The sequence below is a fragment of the Crinia signifera genome, chromosome 6 (assembly GCF_055691185.1).
Source record: "Crinia signifera chromosome 6, ASM5569118v1, whole genome shotgun sequence".
Taxonomy (NCBI): Eukaryota; Metazoa; Chordata; class Amphibia; order Anura; family Myobatrachidae; genus Crinia; species Crinia signifera.
In genome coordinates, this window is record NC_139222.1 from 104,508,752 (window position 1) to 104,524,201 (window position 15,450).

At 44.9% G+C, this 15,450-nt stretch overlaps 1 protein-coding gene, 1 long non-coding RNA gene and 1 other non-coding gene across 4 annotated transcripts in view; 2 read left to right on the plus strand and 1 right to left on the minus strand.

The window, feature by feature from the left end:
- Positions 1–724: 724 nt before the first annotated feature.
- LOC146007928 (uncharacterized) lies at positions 725–11,896 on the minus strand. Its single transcript, XR_014444422.1, has 2 exons — positions 11,645–11,896; positions 725–2,049 (listed from the first exon to the last, which is right to left on the minus strand). It is a non-coding gene; the product is annotated as an uncharacterized LOC146007928 (long non-coding RNA).
- TRNAE-CUC (transfer RNA glutamic acid (anticodon CUC)) lies at positions 8,003–8,074 on the plus strand. Its single transcript has one exon. It is a non-coding gene; the product is annotated as a tRNA-Glu (tRNA).
- DNAJC5 (DnaJ heat shock protein family (Hsp40) member C5) overlaps positions 11,883–15,450 on the plus strand; it is a 43,130-nt gene continuing 39,562 nt past the window's right edge. Inside the window, exon 1 of one of the 2 annotated variants that reach the window (XM_083146708.1) lies at positions 11,883–12,041. The gene's annotated coding sequence lies outside the window, so the exon portion shown is untranslated. Of the gene's footprint in view, positions 12,085–15,450 lie in introns of both variants that reach the window. The other variant, XM_083146709.1, reaches the window with a different exon arrangement.

Sequence of the window (15,450 nt, forward strand, 5' to 3'; positions counted from 1 at the left end):
TCCTTTGTTAAATCTTGTTTTTATTTGTATTTATTATTATTATTATTATTATTATTTATCAGGAGTTAATAACCCATATATCATATAACCGACTTGCATTATTCACATACAACACATACAAATATAATGTTTCCCTACCAAACCTTGAGCGCATATTAGTCGGAGGCATTGATTCATTACTCCATAAGCCCTGCCCATTTGTATGGTTACCTCAGTGTTCGGGGTATAAGCCTACTCCATAAGCCCCACCCATTTGTATGGTCAGCTCAGTGATCGGGGTGTAAATTTACTCCATAAGCCCTGCCCATTTGTATGGTTATCTCAGTGTTTGGGGTATAAGCAAGCCCCACCCATTTGTATGGTCAGCTCAGTGATCAGGGTGTAAGCCTACTCCATACGCCCCTTCCCATTTGTATGGTCACCTCAGTGATCAGGGTGTAAGCCTACTCCATACGCCCCTCCCATTTGTATGGTCACCTCAGTGATCAGGGTGTAAGCCTACTCCATATGCCCCTCCCATTTGTATGGTCACCTCAGTGATCAGGGTGTAAGCCTACTCCATACGCCCCTCCCATTTGTATGGTTACCTCAGAGATCAGGGTGTAAGCCTACTCCATTTACTTTCCATTACCACCTCTAATCTCATTTACCCACCAGCCCTCATTGCGACCTCCTGACCTTTTGGAGCATTTATTAATATAAATAAAGACAAATTCACACAAAATATATTTAATAAATAAATTCAAACTTTTATTTTAAGTAAAATGTATATATTATTTTTGCTCTGCATTATAAAATAGGGAATACTGGAACAGGATTGTTCCAGAACTCTTACACACTTGTCCTATAAGAGGAACAAGATGGTGGAGTCATCCATTAGCACTCAGGAGAGGAAAAACCCCCTGTGGGGGAAACCTCTGGGGACCCATGGCTGACGGACTGCCCGTCCCTCTAGGCATTAAGAGACTTTGCAGAGTTTGCCCAAACCACCCACCCACTAACCTTATATAACCCGTCATCCCTTCTGTCACCCTAAATCTGTATTTTAACTTTTTCCCAGATGATGAAGAACGCACCCGATGGCACCGGGGGGCACGCGCATGTCCACAGTAATGGGGGGGGAGAGACAAGGTAGGGGGGAGAGACAGACAAGGTAAAGGGGCGAGACAGACAAGGTAGGGGGCGAGAGAGACAAGGTAGGGGGAAAGAGACAAGGTAGGGGGAAAGAGACAAGGTAGCTAGCTACCCATTAGTATTAGGACTCCATGTAAGAATCAGCCAGAACCCCTTTAGGACTCGTCTCTGGTGCTATAAGGGGTTAGGGCTGCAATGATATATATAGGACAGCTCTAACTCTGTTTCCTATGTCCCCACTGGGTCTGATCTCTATACACATACACAGACGGCCGTCATGTATGTGCATTAGTCAGTAACCCATTGCCAGCAGCATTAGGCTGCCAGCAACACAGCAGAGGATGCAGCGGAGGAGGGGACACCGCTGGTCCTCGCCGGACAGATACTGTATGTGATGGTAAATACCAGCGGCATATTCGTGCGTATCACCCTGACACTAACACAATATGCTGCCAGAATTTAGTATCACTCTTACATGGAGCCCAAACTATGATAAAGCTATAACAACAGTATCAGATAATAACAAAGTAATGGCTAAAGCACAATATACATCTCTCACACTCCTGCAGATTAATAAGTAGGGATCCGAATGGGGGACTTGATGCAGCATAGGACACCTTAGTGCCTTGCGACACGTCCTAACCGCTCCATACAGGGTTTATTCAGCGTCTCCAGACACCGCCCTTAGGTGTCCCAGTCACAGCCCTAGTGGCTGCTAGGTACGGTTCTGCCTCCCTAGGTGTGAGATTCTGTTTTTATCCAATACTGTCCTGTCGGTCAGGTGATCAGTCATATATTACAGTAGTCGCGCTTCGAGTCTGCCGCCGCATCGCACTAACCTGCCCTTATCTCTGTCCAGTCACTAACCTTATGTGAGTATGTCCTCCTGTCGGTGAGCTGCGTACTGCCCGAGTCCTGTGAGGTGAATGAGTGAGACAGCCTCAGTACAGTATTGATTATGACCTCACAGACCCCACCTGATTGGCCAGTTTGTGGTTTGAGGCCCATTATGACATCACAGCTCCTTTGTCTTTTGCATGGCTGACCTGAGGGAAATGTGATTTCACTTCTCACTTTAAATATTACATTCACATCAGAATCTAATGTATTATTTGATGGCGGCAGGATTTCCCTATAAATCTTTGGGAATGTGAGGTTTTATATGAACACAATTTTCACTGTAGTTACATTGTTTTCTAGCAGGGGTGGCCAGATTTTTGTGTCCCGGGATAATACCTCCCAACATAACCCATTCCAGGAGGGACAAGATGCTCTCTTTCTGGACATCCATGTCAGTTGCAGGGCTGCAGCACAGTCCACAATTCAGATAGGGGAGCCCCACCAACTGCCACCCTAAACACCACAGTCTGGACTTACTGGCAGGTGTGGCTCCCCTTTTTGAATTTTCGACATTGGTGCAGTCCCACCTCTGCAACTACCACTGGCAGCAAGTCCAGGAGCAGAGCATTTTGTCCCTCCTGGAATGGGTCATGTTGGGAGGTACTTTTAGTTCACATATTTAGCAGAGATCTACCATTGTCAATGGGCCTGATTCGGAGGTGGCCCATGTACTGATATTTTGTTTTGCTATTTTCCGCATGCATGAAAGTACCGGAAACTGCAGACCCGTAAATCTAACTGTACGATGGCGGGCAGAGTTGCACATGGCATTGCTGCCAGTAGAGATGGTAACTGTATATTTCTGTAGATATAAATACATAAGAATCAAGAACTGCACAATCAGCGTGAATCTCAGCCAGTCAGTCGGCGCACAATCAGCGTGCGCCGTGCGGCCAGTGTTTTCAAAACAGAAGCGCTTCCCGCGCCGCCGCATAGCGCTAGTTATTTCTTATTCACTGAAGGGACCCCCCCACCGCCACCAGCTTTATACTCAGCGCCGCGTGCAAGGACACCACTGCAGGCTCCTGTCAGAAGCCGGCATGGACCCCCTTTGCACGGGGGGGCGAGGGTTGAACTGCCGCCCTCCAGTGGCCGGCCCTGCATACATACATATACACACACATACATACACAAACATACGTACATACAGTACATACATATATATATATATTTACATACATAAATAGCATCCACCTCTGAACCAGGCTCACAGGCCCTATGCTTCCCACAATAGATTTTGTTTTGCTGATCGCTCTTACACATATTCTGCTTGCCTCGCTCGGACACCAATTCATTTGCAGAGTGTATCTTAGCCCACTGCGCATGCGTACCATTCACAAGGCGCATGTGTAGGTTTGGGCAACCGCGCACACTCGTGACCTTACGAGTAGAAATACGCTAGCGAACAAACTCGTGCAGAGTAGTCGTAATGTGGGCGTATAGGTTTGGCGCGGCCACAAAACTGGGCACAACTGAGCGATAACTGGGGCGTATACTGGGGTGGTGACTACATGTGCTGGGCGGTGGCTTCGCTCCACTGTGAGAGCGCTCGGACTGATTGAGCTTAAAATCATTCGCTCGGTAAAAGTAAGTCTCACACCTCGCAGGCCAGCCGATTCTCGGCCCCCATTCGCAGGGACAATTGCTAAAATACCTACACACAATATGCACCCATGCAGCATACAAGTTTCTCTACTATTAGTTATATAATCACATATATAAGAATGGTAGATGCTATATGTGATTGGATTACTAATAGTATTACTAATACTGGCCATAGTGACCTTCAAATGAAATTGGTTTTATATTGTTATATTTTATTTTGTATTTGAATTGCTTTGATACCTTTATGTTTATTTTTGGATTGCATTTGATTTCTATTTTAGCGCAGTCTGTCTTTTTCTCTCTTTGTGATCTTTCTATATGTGGTCCAAGTACCCGCATCTGACTGCTGCCTGAACAGAATATTTGTGATTGCTCATAAATTGTTACACGTGGTCCGACAGGGCGCAGCCATTTTCTTCTGTTCTAGGATCTATTAGTCAGCCAGCGACTGATAACCAGGACACAAGCATGGAACCATTCGGCTATCGTATCATATAACGGAGCAGGCGGCGGCTGTACTCCAGCAGCATCAGCCTGCAGCCACTGTACCACCCATATCAGACAATTACACCCCACACACTACATCCAGGAGTCGCTCAGGGTGTACTTGGTGCTGTGAGGAGCCTCTGTGCTGGTACAGAGCGGTAAGCCCAGCATTACAATCTGTGGGTGTGGGGCCAGACTGATATATAGCAGCTGCAGAGGGCTCTTCACAGCGTTCCGGTGACGTCATGACATCAGGGGCACTACCGGGAGCTGGCGTTCTGAAATGTCAGATGTTCAAGTTCACGTGTATTTTGTTAATTTGGCCGTGATCTACCAGCGGAGGCCCCAAGATCTACTGGTAGATCAGGATCTACCTTTTGGCCAGGTTTGCTCTAGCTGTATTCATGTGAATCTGCACCTCTCGAAATCCTGCTATACTGCAGTATTGTGCACCACCATACCACCTTGCTCTATACACACACACATATATACCAGGGTTGCCTACCCTCCCGGAATGGGCGAGAGGGTCCCGAAAATCGGGTCACCCTCCCGCCCCCCCGGAAAGGTGGCCAACGCTCCCCCCCCCCTGATTGCGGCGTTTAAATTACCTTATGTCTGAGATCTCTGGGAGGGGGCGGGGCTAAAGCGTCATAATCGCGTCATTTAGCCCCGCCCCCTCCACGGAAATAGACAATTGTAGTACCTTTCCTGCATGGGGGTGGGGCTTAATGATGTCATGTTTAAGCCCCGCCCCCAAACTCATGCTGAAAGTCTCCTCTCCGGGCTGCTCCCGGAGAGGAGCTTGTAAAAGTCGGCAACCCTGATATATACATATATATATATATATATATATATATATATATATATATATATATATATATATATATATATATATGCATATGCTAAATTAGTTGAGTGATATCATTCAGGTGCTCTCAAGGGAGCAGTAATTCTGAGTAAGAAGGAGAAGTGTGTTTTCTTTCAGCACCCTGATTGATACCAGTAACAAGATAGAAATCCTAAATGGTAACAGAATTCAGAGATCTTGGTTACATATATTTGCACAAACGTATGAATAAGCCCCCAAGCCGTTTTTAAGGCTTCTCTGTTTATTAGGGGTCCCTTATACTACCTCTAGGCACCCCATAAAAATCAGCATAAGCCAGAAAGCCCACGGTGGCTTATGCCCAAGTCTCTTTCACATGCTACAAGCATTAGATCCTACATGTCAGTTATATATACTTCATTACATGCACATGGGCAGTGTGAATGGCGAGTCTCTGAACACCCATACCCATGTGTTTAGCAGCATTACAAGGGGAGCTACATGGGTATTAGCCTAGAGCACCTGGAACCTTTAAATCAGGCCCTGTTCCTAGTATACATATAAATACACAGTATAGGGTATATAGGAGCGGGCCCTAGACTGTACACCCTCACTATATTGGGAGGGGAACTAATGAAGGCTGAAAGAGTCTCTAGCCTTCTAGTATACTTCTAAATACAAAGTATATATATAGGGGAGGACCCTAACTGCACACCTTAACTGCATGTAATGAGACTAAAGGCCCCCATCCCTTAGTGCAAGGTATCGCATGTGATACTGCACCAACTCACCCGCCAGCTTTTGGGCTGCTGGATCGCATACGATGCATCGTATTCAATCCCATTCATAGCTGCGAGAGCAGTGCTGGCTAACCTTGACACTTCAGCTGTTGTTGAACAACAAATTCAAGCATGCCCTGCATCAGTTTTATCATGGGCAAATAGGAAAACTGTTGCAAAGCATGCTGGGATGTGTAGTTCAACAACAGCTGGAGTGTCAAGATTAGCCAACGCTGCGATAGACCCTTGTGGCAGCCGCTGAGATCTGCGATTGCAATGCAAGGCGCATGGGAACACACCTCACAATCGCAGGAAAAGGACGTGCAATATTACACTTTTCAAACGATCCATCGCAAGAATGTGTTGGAATTGCGTGTAAAGTGCCTATATCACAGTAGTGGGGCCTTTAGTGCCACACGCACAGAGAAAGTGCACTATTTAAACACCAATTTATATGAATTCTCAGCTTTAGATGCAGACAATCTTGAACCTTAGTGGTTAGGCATACCATACTATATCTTTAAACCTGGGGGATACATACGGATGACCAGCGGCCAAAATACCAATGCTAGCATACCAAATGAGGGAATCCCAACTAGGGGCAGGTAATTATACTTATCTTTCCCCTGTCTTCCTTCAGCCAAGCCTCCATACTTAAACCTACCCTGCAGTCTAAACCCCCCTTCCAACTGCTAAACCCTACATCTAGGGTCGCCAATCCCGGGATCGGCGGGATCCCGGGATTTGGCCCCCAAAACGCCGGGATTTCAATCCCGGGATTGGAGTTTCCAATCCCGGGATTTCGGGATTAGACTGCGCATGCGTGCAGTCTAATGCCGGGCAGCGTCTGAGCATCGCTCAGACGCTGCCCGACTTCTCCCGGCAGCACTGTGTGCAGCGTGACCTCTCAGCGTGAGATGAGGTCAAGCTGCGCAGGCAGAGGTCGCGCCCGGCATTGTAATGCCGCGCCGCCCACCCGCCCAGCCAGCGTGCCCACCCGCCCAGCACAAGCGTCCACCCAGCCAGCCTGCGCGCCCACCCAGCCAGCGGCATGGACGTCCAGTCCCCCCACCAGGCAACCATCAAATGTAAGAAATTACATTGTAATTACTGGGGCAGTAATTGTGGAGCAGTCTTTTTATTAGGAAAGTCAATCCCGGGATCCCGGGAATCCCGGGATTGAGCATTTTTCAATCCCAAATCCCGGGATTGAAAAAATGCCCCGGGATTGGCTTCCCTACCTACATCCCCCCTAGCACCTTTACTATTCTTATTATATTTTTATTTATAAGGTGCCACAAGTGGTACGCAGCGCTGTACATATAGAACACATTAGAACAGTACAGGGTACACAGACCTAGACATAACACAATTAAAACACAAGTCTTAGTACACAATGCAGCTATAGAGATATAGGGAAGTGAATGAGAATACATGCAGGTATAGATTGTAAGTGAGTAAGAGAGCTTTAATTGAAATGCATGAAGAGTGCTGCGAGAACAGGAGGGAAGAGGGCCACCTACACCTAACCCTTCATTCCTGGCATAAGCCTTAATGCCAAACATAAGGGTGACAAGCATTGTTGTTTACTAGTGCTAGAACTCTATTATGCATAACATACAGTATATAAATAGGTACTTGTGTAATTTCACGAGCCACCGAGCCCGCAGCGTGGGCGAGCGAAGCAAGCCCCGCAAGGGGACTCAGACGCACGGCGCCATGAAACTACACAAGTACCTATAAATACATACCTCCCAACTGTCCCGCTTATTGCGGAAACGTCCCGGTATTTTGGGACATACCTGGTCTCTTCCGCTGCCTCTATTCTTGCAGGCAGAGGGACTGCGGGCTGGCCAGCAGCTCACAGAGCTGCTGGGCATGCCCCCACCGCGGTGTAAAACGGGGCGTGGCCTCGCAACAGTGCCGCAAATATAGACCATGCCCCCTTTCCAATAGGCCACGCCCCCAAAATTCACTGCGCACCTAGTCTCGCCCCAGTGTCTCCGAATGTTGGGAGGTATGTAAATATGATTTCTTTAGTTTAGAGTAACATCAGCTGTGTGTTTGCAAAAGTGTGTATGTATATATATATATATATATATACACACACACATACATACACACACACACTGTAGACCATATAGTATATGGTTCTTTATTTCAATTTGGTAGTGCTTATACAAAAAAAAAGAAATCACTGCTGCATTCACTTTTAACACCAGCAGAGGGCACTGCAGTACTTAAGACTTAAAATCACATACAGAAAACAGCTTCCCTGGTGGTCTAGTGGTTAGGATTCGGCGCTCTCACCGCCGCGGCCCGGGTTCGATTCCCGGTCAGGGAAAAATGTTTTTTTTTTTTTTTTTTTGTAGTATTAATAATCACACAATTTACTAACAATAACATAAATCAAAGTTATTCAAGCCTATCATATTTAAGTTCTACACGCATAACCCTCTGAGGCACTTATTTTTTTTTTAGCTTCCCTTCTGGACTTGCAACTTAATGAGACTGCAGCAGCAGGGCCCTCCTATCTCCAAGTCTGTCTGTTGTTACCCAGTTTGTTTTATCACTGTCTACTATTGTAAAGCGCAACGAAATCTGCTGTGCTATATAAGAAACTGTAAATAAATAAATAAGTTAGTTTTAATGTAAAGTAACCTTATAAATAGAAACCATGAGCAATGCTGTAGCATGTATGAGAGTATCATACATGGAATGGAAAGTTAGAAAAATAAACAAAAATATGTCTTATGAAAAATGTGATCCATCAAATATAAATAAACAATACCCTGAGTAAATGTGTCTGAATATTCTTCCTCATTTTCATTAAAATACATCTTAAATTGAACAATTGTTGCGATCATATTGAATGTGAGAGGGTATATAGTTCTCCTATAGCGGAGGGTATAGTACCTATACAGTAAGAAATGAGACCATAATCAGTGTATCCATTGCTGATTTAACATAGTACACTAAAAACAATTATAATAGATGAAGACAAATGAACTGGGGGGGTAAGAAATACAGAAAAGAAGAGGGGGGGGGGGGACGGGACAAGTCCATATATAGTGCAAGTAATACAGATGCATCTCACCAGCACAATATAACATTCAATCGTATAGGGAAGCAGTTGGATGTCAAAACAACACTTCATGGGATACATAGTGATCATTTCAGGTGGTCTCTAACCACCAATTTCTCTCAGCAAGATGATTTATGCATTTTTATTAAAAGCAACAAATTATAGAAAGCTATTTCTTTTATTCGTTAATAAACATGCTGTAATTACATTTGGGGTGCATAATGCCCAGAAATGGATTATTGAGTCTTTAAAACTCCCTATAAAAAATACATCAGCAAGGGGGCATACACATGGGGTGATTTTAGCCTATTTTCGAAGTGATCTGTCCAGATTGCTTTGAAATGAAGCGCGGATCGCTCTGTGTGTACGCAGAGCAATGGTGATGCGCGGCCCCACACGTCACCATCGCCCACTTAGATTTTGAGGACATGCAGCCAAGATCTAGTTAGTTGCATGTGAATCAAGAAACTGAAGTTAGCACAGATTGCTCAGCACACATCGCTCTATATCAGTGATGGCTAACTTGGACACTCCAGCTGTTGTTGAACTACACATCCCCCCAGCATGCCCTGGATCAGTTTTAGCATGACCAAATAGTAAAACTGATGCAGGGCATGCTGGGATGTGTAGTTCAACAACAGCTGGAGTGTCAAGGTTAGCCATCACTATCATAATATAGTGTATAGGACAATGTGTGTAACTAGATTGCTTAGTACACGCCAGCACATCGGCCTGTGTGAACGGGGCTAAAGTGCCAAATATTGGAGCTTATTCTGATTGATTCCCAAGGCTGCAAATTCACAGCCTTACAAGTCCCCCAGGCACCGCCCTGCGAATGCAATGATATGGTGAGTGTACGCATAGCTAAAGTGACTCTCAGGTCACTTAGATATGCATGGACACTCAGTGAGAAAATGGGAAGGCAGCTGACACTTCCGGTGATGTCAGCTGCACACCCCCTTTGCCCTGGTCACTGGGCGATTTCTATGGGAGCACCCAGAGTTTTCATGGGAACGCCCTTGAAACACTGGGCGTTCCCAAGGGCGCGACTATCCGTGGCCGCCCAATGCCCTGGGTACGTGCACCCGGCGAACAGTATGTCCACATGCGCAGAAATGTGGATGCGCCAAACATTGGTCCCCATGTGAAGAATAACCCCCATAATATTGAAAGCACCTATCCAGGGCTGGGCAACACCGGCCCTCCAGATGTTAGTGAACTACACATCCCAGGATGCTTTGCATTAGTTTTGCTATGTGGCCATGCTGAAACTGATGCACGGCATGCTGGGATGTGTAGTTCATCAACATCTGGAGGGCCGGTGTTGCTCAGCCCTGACCTATACCATCCATACAGCACTCCCACATCTTTTAACCCATTACTCTGCACTTTGCAGGATGACATGTATTTTTTGGCGCAAGCTCATAGAAAATTCCCAATTAAAGAAATAAAAACCCCATGGCCGGCTGAAATGTCTCACTCCCATGCAGTGGGTAACAAAACATTAATGCACCAAACTGAACATGATCCCTAATTGTTAACAAATGTATAGACACAAAAAGGCCACATTAAATGAGCAATAATGGGGAGTCACATAGAAATCATATGGTGGGTGCTCTATGTTTGCAATCATCATGTGACTACACCAATATAAATCTATCTCTTACACCAGTGGATTATTTTAACATCTTGAATCAATTCTCAGCATATATCCCTTTAATAGGCTTTGCCTGCCCATTCCCTTATCCTTTACCCTTTACCTGCATAATCCCCTTTACTAAAATTCTAAAGGTGTGTAGACAGACACTATGCTATATTTTCAGGCGTATCACTCATTTTGGCCCTTCTGAGCGATATTGTTTAAAATATTGTCTAGTGTGCATGCTACAAATGATGAGCACTGCCATGTATTGGTAACATCCTCACCCAGTCATCTATACATGTAGCTCAATTTGACTATATCATGGGTCTTCAAACTGCGGCCCTCCAGTTGTTGTGAAACTACAAATCCCAGCATGCCTTGCCACAGTTTTAACAATCCCTTATAGCAAAACTGTGGCAAGGCATGCTGGGATTTGTAGTTTCACAACATCTGGAGGGCCGCAGTTTGAAGACCCATGGACTATATCATGGGTCTTCAACCTGTGGCCCTCCAGATGTTGTGAAACTACATGTTCCAATATGCATTGCCACATTTATTCCTATGAGAGCATGCCAAAACTGTCAGGGCATGCTGGGACATGTAGTTCTACAACATCTGGAGGGCCACAGGTTGAAGACATGTTGACTATATCATCAACGACTGCATGTACAGAGTGGGGACACAATGACATCACTGAACTAGTGTTCAGCATGTATGCACAAGATCGTCCCTTAACGATATCAGCCGATCTGTGTGTATGCACCTTAATGTAGGGTACACAACAGAACGATTTGGCCTCAATTCACCCAAGTTCGATACAATCTTGAATGGTTGTATGTAAATTGGGAATGTTTTGGGCAAAATCCGATCCCAACCCGATGCGCACCCCTGCTGGTCGTTTTACAGATCCTACCTGCAGCAGGTAGAATCTGTAAACGATCATTAAACTGGGTACAGGGCGTGATGTGATCGGATTCAGATCGTGAGCAGATCACGTGCTCCAACAGATCGTGTGCCGATCGTACAATCAATTTACGATCTGCATCGTGCTGGTGTATATCTAGCATAATTCTTAACATTTTTAAATCACCTTTTCCCACACCCCATCATTCCCTTCCTTCCTAAACCCCCCCATATCTATTTGCCCCATTTCCTTTACATGAGGCAGGGAGCAGCAGACCATTCACCTGCCCTATTCTCTTCACTTCCATCATCCATGTTGCCCCTCCCTCCTGCCTAATCCTAACGCTGAGGCCTATCGTGTCCCTTCATCTTCCTCCTGCCCACCATGCCCCAGACACAGCTCTCTTTCAATCTGTCTGCCCGTGGCCCGTGCCGGAGCGTGCAATATAACGTCAGCGCCAGTGGCAGCCCCGGGACTGTGAGTGTGTAGACGCCGACGGTGGAAGTTGGAACACCACAGTGCGCGCACCCACGGATTCCCTCACTTCCGGGGGCGCGCTTTCTGCGGAGTGCGGACCGCGGACCTTATGTGACGTCACTGGCGGGTTCGCGCACGCACCGCCCCCTCTGCGTCTGAGTGAGGAGACGTGATCGAGCCGAACCGAGCGGGACCGGGGAGAGGTGAGAACACCGGCGGCAGATGAGGGCAGCGCTCCTGGGAGAGGTGGGTGGGATGCCGGGCTACGGCCTAAGAGGCCGGGGATAGGAGCGGGCGGAGTGAGGGTGGGGATAGATGCCGGCGCTATATATAGTACTCAACCCTAATCTCCATTGATTTACATCCCCGGGCATTGCTTCTGCAGGTCTGCCTGTACCCTGTGCGTGCACTGCGGCCGCATCACCGGCCGTCATCTGCCGCCAGCGCCTCCTGGGCAGCCGCCTCTCTGCCACACAGCTGGACCAACTCTCCATATTCCCTCATTTACCCAGGCACAGCCTCTGATTGCTGTTACTGGCACATATGTGTCACTGCACTGCTAGGCGGCCACACATGCTACATGTATGCCACAGTGCATCTGCAGTATATATATATATATATATATATATATACACCAGTTTACACTGCGATCTTTATGCAGCACAGAGAGGTCCACAGGGTGCATGTGTCTCCTATGTATGAATGACAAGTTGGTGAATGGCTGCTGTGAATACATATGCTATTAAGCTGGTGACACCAGTATTACATAGGCAGCAGTAATAGTGAATGTTTGATCTCTGGTCACAGGGCTGACAGAAAGTGAAACTTGGTTATACTGATATTTAGTCTCCATTTAGTACATCCTTGCAAAATATTACACTGTTTGTGTTTCCTGTAAGATTGTCACATATCTATCCCTGGCATCTCATTGTGGCTAACATTTCAGTTGGTAATCAAATAAAAAATGCTGAAAAGGTCATTTTCTCATTGTTGATAAATAGAAAAAAAATCATTAGAAGCCAATTAAGTAAATGTGATATCTAGCTAGGTCCATATGTGTGGCCCTGGCCCATCCACTTGTATAAATAGCATATTATTATGCCAGTTTGTAGTATAAAATGGGTCTGTGATATCACTTCCTGTAAACATGGTGACATGGAGTATATGTGTCACACCCTATAAAGAGTGGAGAAATTAGCCATTGCAATCAATCATATTTTAGCTAGCAAATTCTATAAAGTGATAGGTAGAAACTGGTTGTTATGGTCAACCCCTCCACTTGCCAACTCTGTTTAGGAAATGTATCAAGCCTTCCAGTGTATGGTGCAGATGCCGTTAATGTACTCTTTAACATCTGCAGTGAAACACCATATATTTCTTTGTACAGATTAGATTGCTGATTATTGATCTTTATGGTTCACTGATGATCCTATTTATTTTGGTGACCCTTTTTCCTTGATGTTTTTATTAAGATAAGGCTTTGTGCATTTTGGTATGTGACAAATATCTTTCATAGCAGATCCTTTTAAAGGGGTTTTCTTTCTGTTATATAGCTCATGATTATGAACTACTTCCCAGTATTCATCTCAGTCCTACAGGGTTATTGCTGGAAATGGTAGGTGTTAGAATTTGTATTTAAAAAATAGAATTAGGCAACCCGCTGAGGTGTTTCAATGACTCATACATTGCTTCTGCAGTCACATTGATAGTTGCTTCGATACAATTGCATTCTTCTAACTGAATTAGTGTATTGATGTTCACCAGAGCTTACGATCTAATATCTATAAATTGTTCCTGTAAGGTAATAGAAATCATGAAATGTCCACACTGATCTGCTTGTTCAAGTTTGTGTTTTGGTAACTCACATTCATTGTTGTTACTTTATTAAACATGCATATCATCTGTACTGCCGCTGCTATAGACCTCTTCATCCTCTTCACTGTGCTAAATGAATGCAATCCCTCCACTGCCTTAATTCTACACTGTAAGCACTGATTGAGTTTACAATCACGTTAAATTATTTCTCCAAGACCATAAACATTGGTTGAGGAATGTCAACCTGCTTGAATGATCAATGTGTTCATTGATATGCTTGTTTTTCTAGTTTCAGTGTTTGGATGGCCCAGTAACGTCATTGTTACTCTATTGTTACTTTGCCCCCTCGGGCTCCTGCAGCCACTCCGCCTGGGGCTCCTGCAGCGCTTCCCCAGGGGCTTCTGTATCCCCTTCCTTGTCAGTCTTAGATATATATTTCTGCTAGGCCATAGGCATTGGTTAAAGAACATAAATCTGTTTGCAGGATCAATGTGTGTGTGTGTGTGTGTGTGTGTGTGTAAAAAAAAAAAAAAAAAAAAAAATATATATATATATATATATATATATATATATATATATATATATATATATATATATATATATATATATATATATATATATATCTTTTTTCCTTCCATTGCTACTTTATCATAAGCAGATGTCTGCAATCCGTCACTGTACATCTTTAGACTTTCCACACCTGTCATTGTACACTTCTATCCTTTGTGTCACTCATCCAGCCCATCTGCACCTTGTCCCATTTTGTCAACTTCATAGTTTTTTCACTGCCGATGTCTAGTGCTTCCGACAAGACGCGTATTTCTTGTTCCTTCATGTTGCATTGCCATCATAACTTCTATCTTATGGTGCCCATACACGCTACGATTATCGTATGCGTTTTGTACTTTTTAAGTACAAAACGCATCGCATATACGATAATCGCGGCGTGTTAAGTGTCTGCCGCGTTCAGATCCGACGCGCGTCCCCGGGAGCCCGATATAGTAAAGTGCAAAAAGGATGTGCAGGCACATCCTTTTTGTACTGTATCGCATATAGTCAAAATCAAATCAAATCAAATAGGACCAAAAAAGCGTAGCGTGTATGGGCACCATTACCTTCTTCAGTCTCCTCCAATTCACACACACAGCTACTCTAGTCCCTTCCCAAAGTGTCTCACATGGTCTCCTCCCCTTGAGCTACATTTACAAGAGTATGTACTTCCCACTGGCTACACTATGTTCTCATTTCATAAACTGTGCTCTGTACTTTCCCATAAGTCCTTCACCATGCTTTCATCTACCATAGAAACATGATTGGAAAAAGAGAAGTTTCATCTTTAATACTTGCTGTCCCTTCACGTGACTAGCATGTATGCTCTCCACACAACTCCTTTCACAAATATACAGGCTGATCTGTCAGCTGAACATTACTCACTTAGCCGCTGCAGAATGACACACACGTTTTGCCTATGGCCTGTAACACGCCTTCTTCAAGCTATACTGTAGCTAAACTTAAGGGACAGCTCTTGTCTGCCGTCACTTGGCTGAATGGATTCAGACCCAATAGCAACTCTGGCCACTTTTCCTGTAGACTGTATATATGGCTTCATACACAGATCTGTCGGGTGCTCTTGCAGGCTAGCTACACAAACACACAATCTAAATATATAGAAGGCTAACTACTCTTAACTTCTATGAGGTGAGTACCTCCACTGACCACTAGAGGCCACTTGATGGACCATATTACTCCTTTGTGGGCTAAAAGATGTCATACCAAAAGTGAAAGCCATTTTTTCAG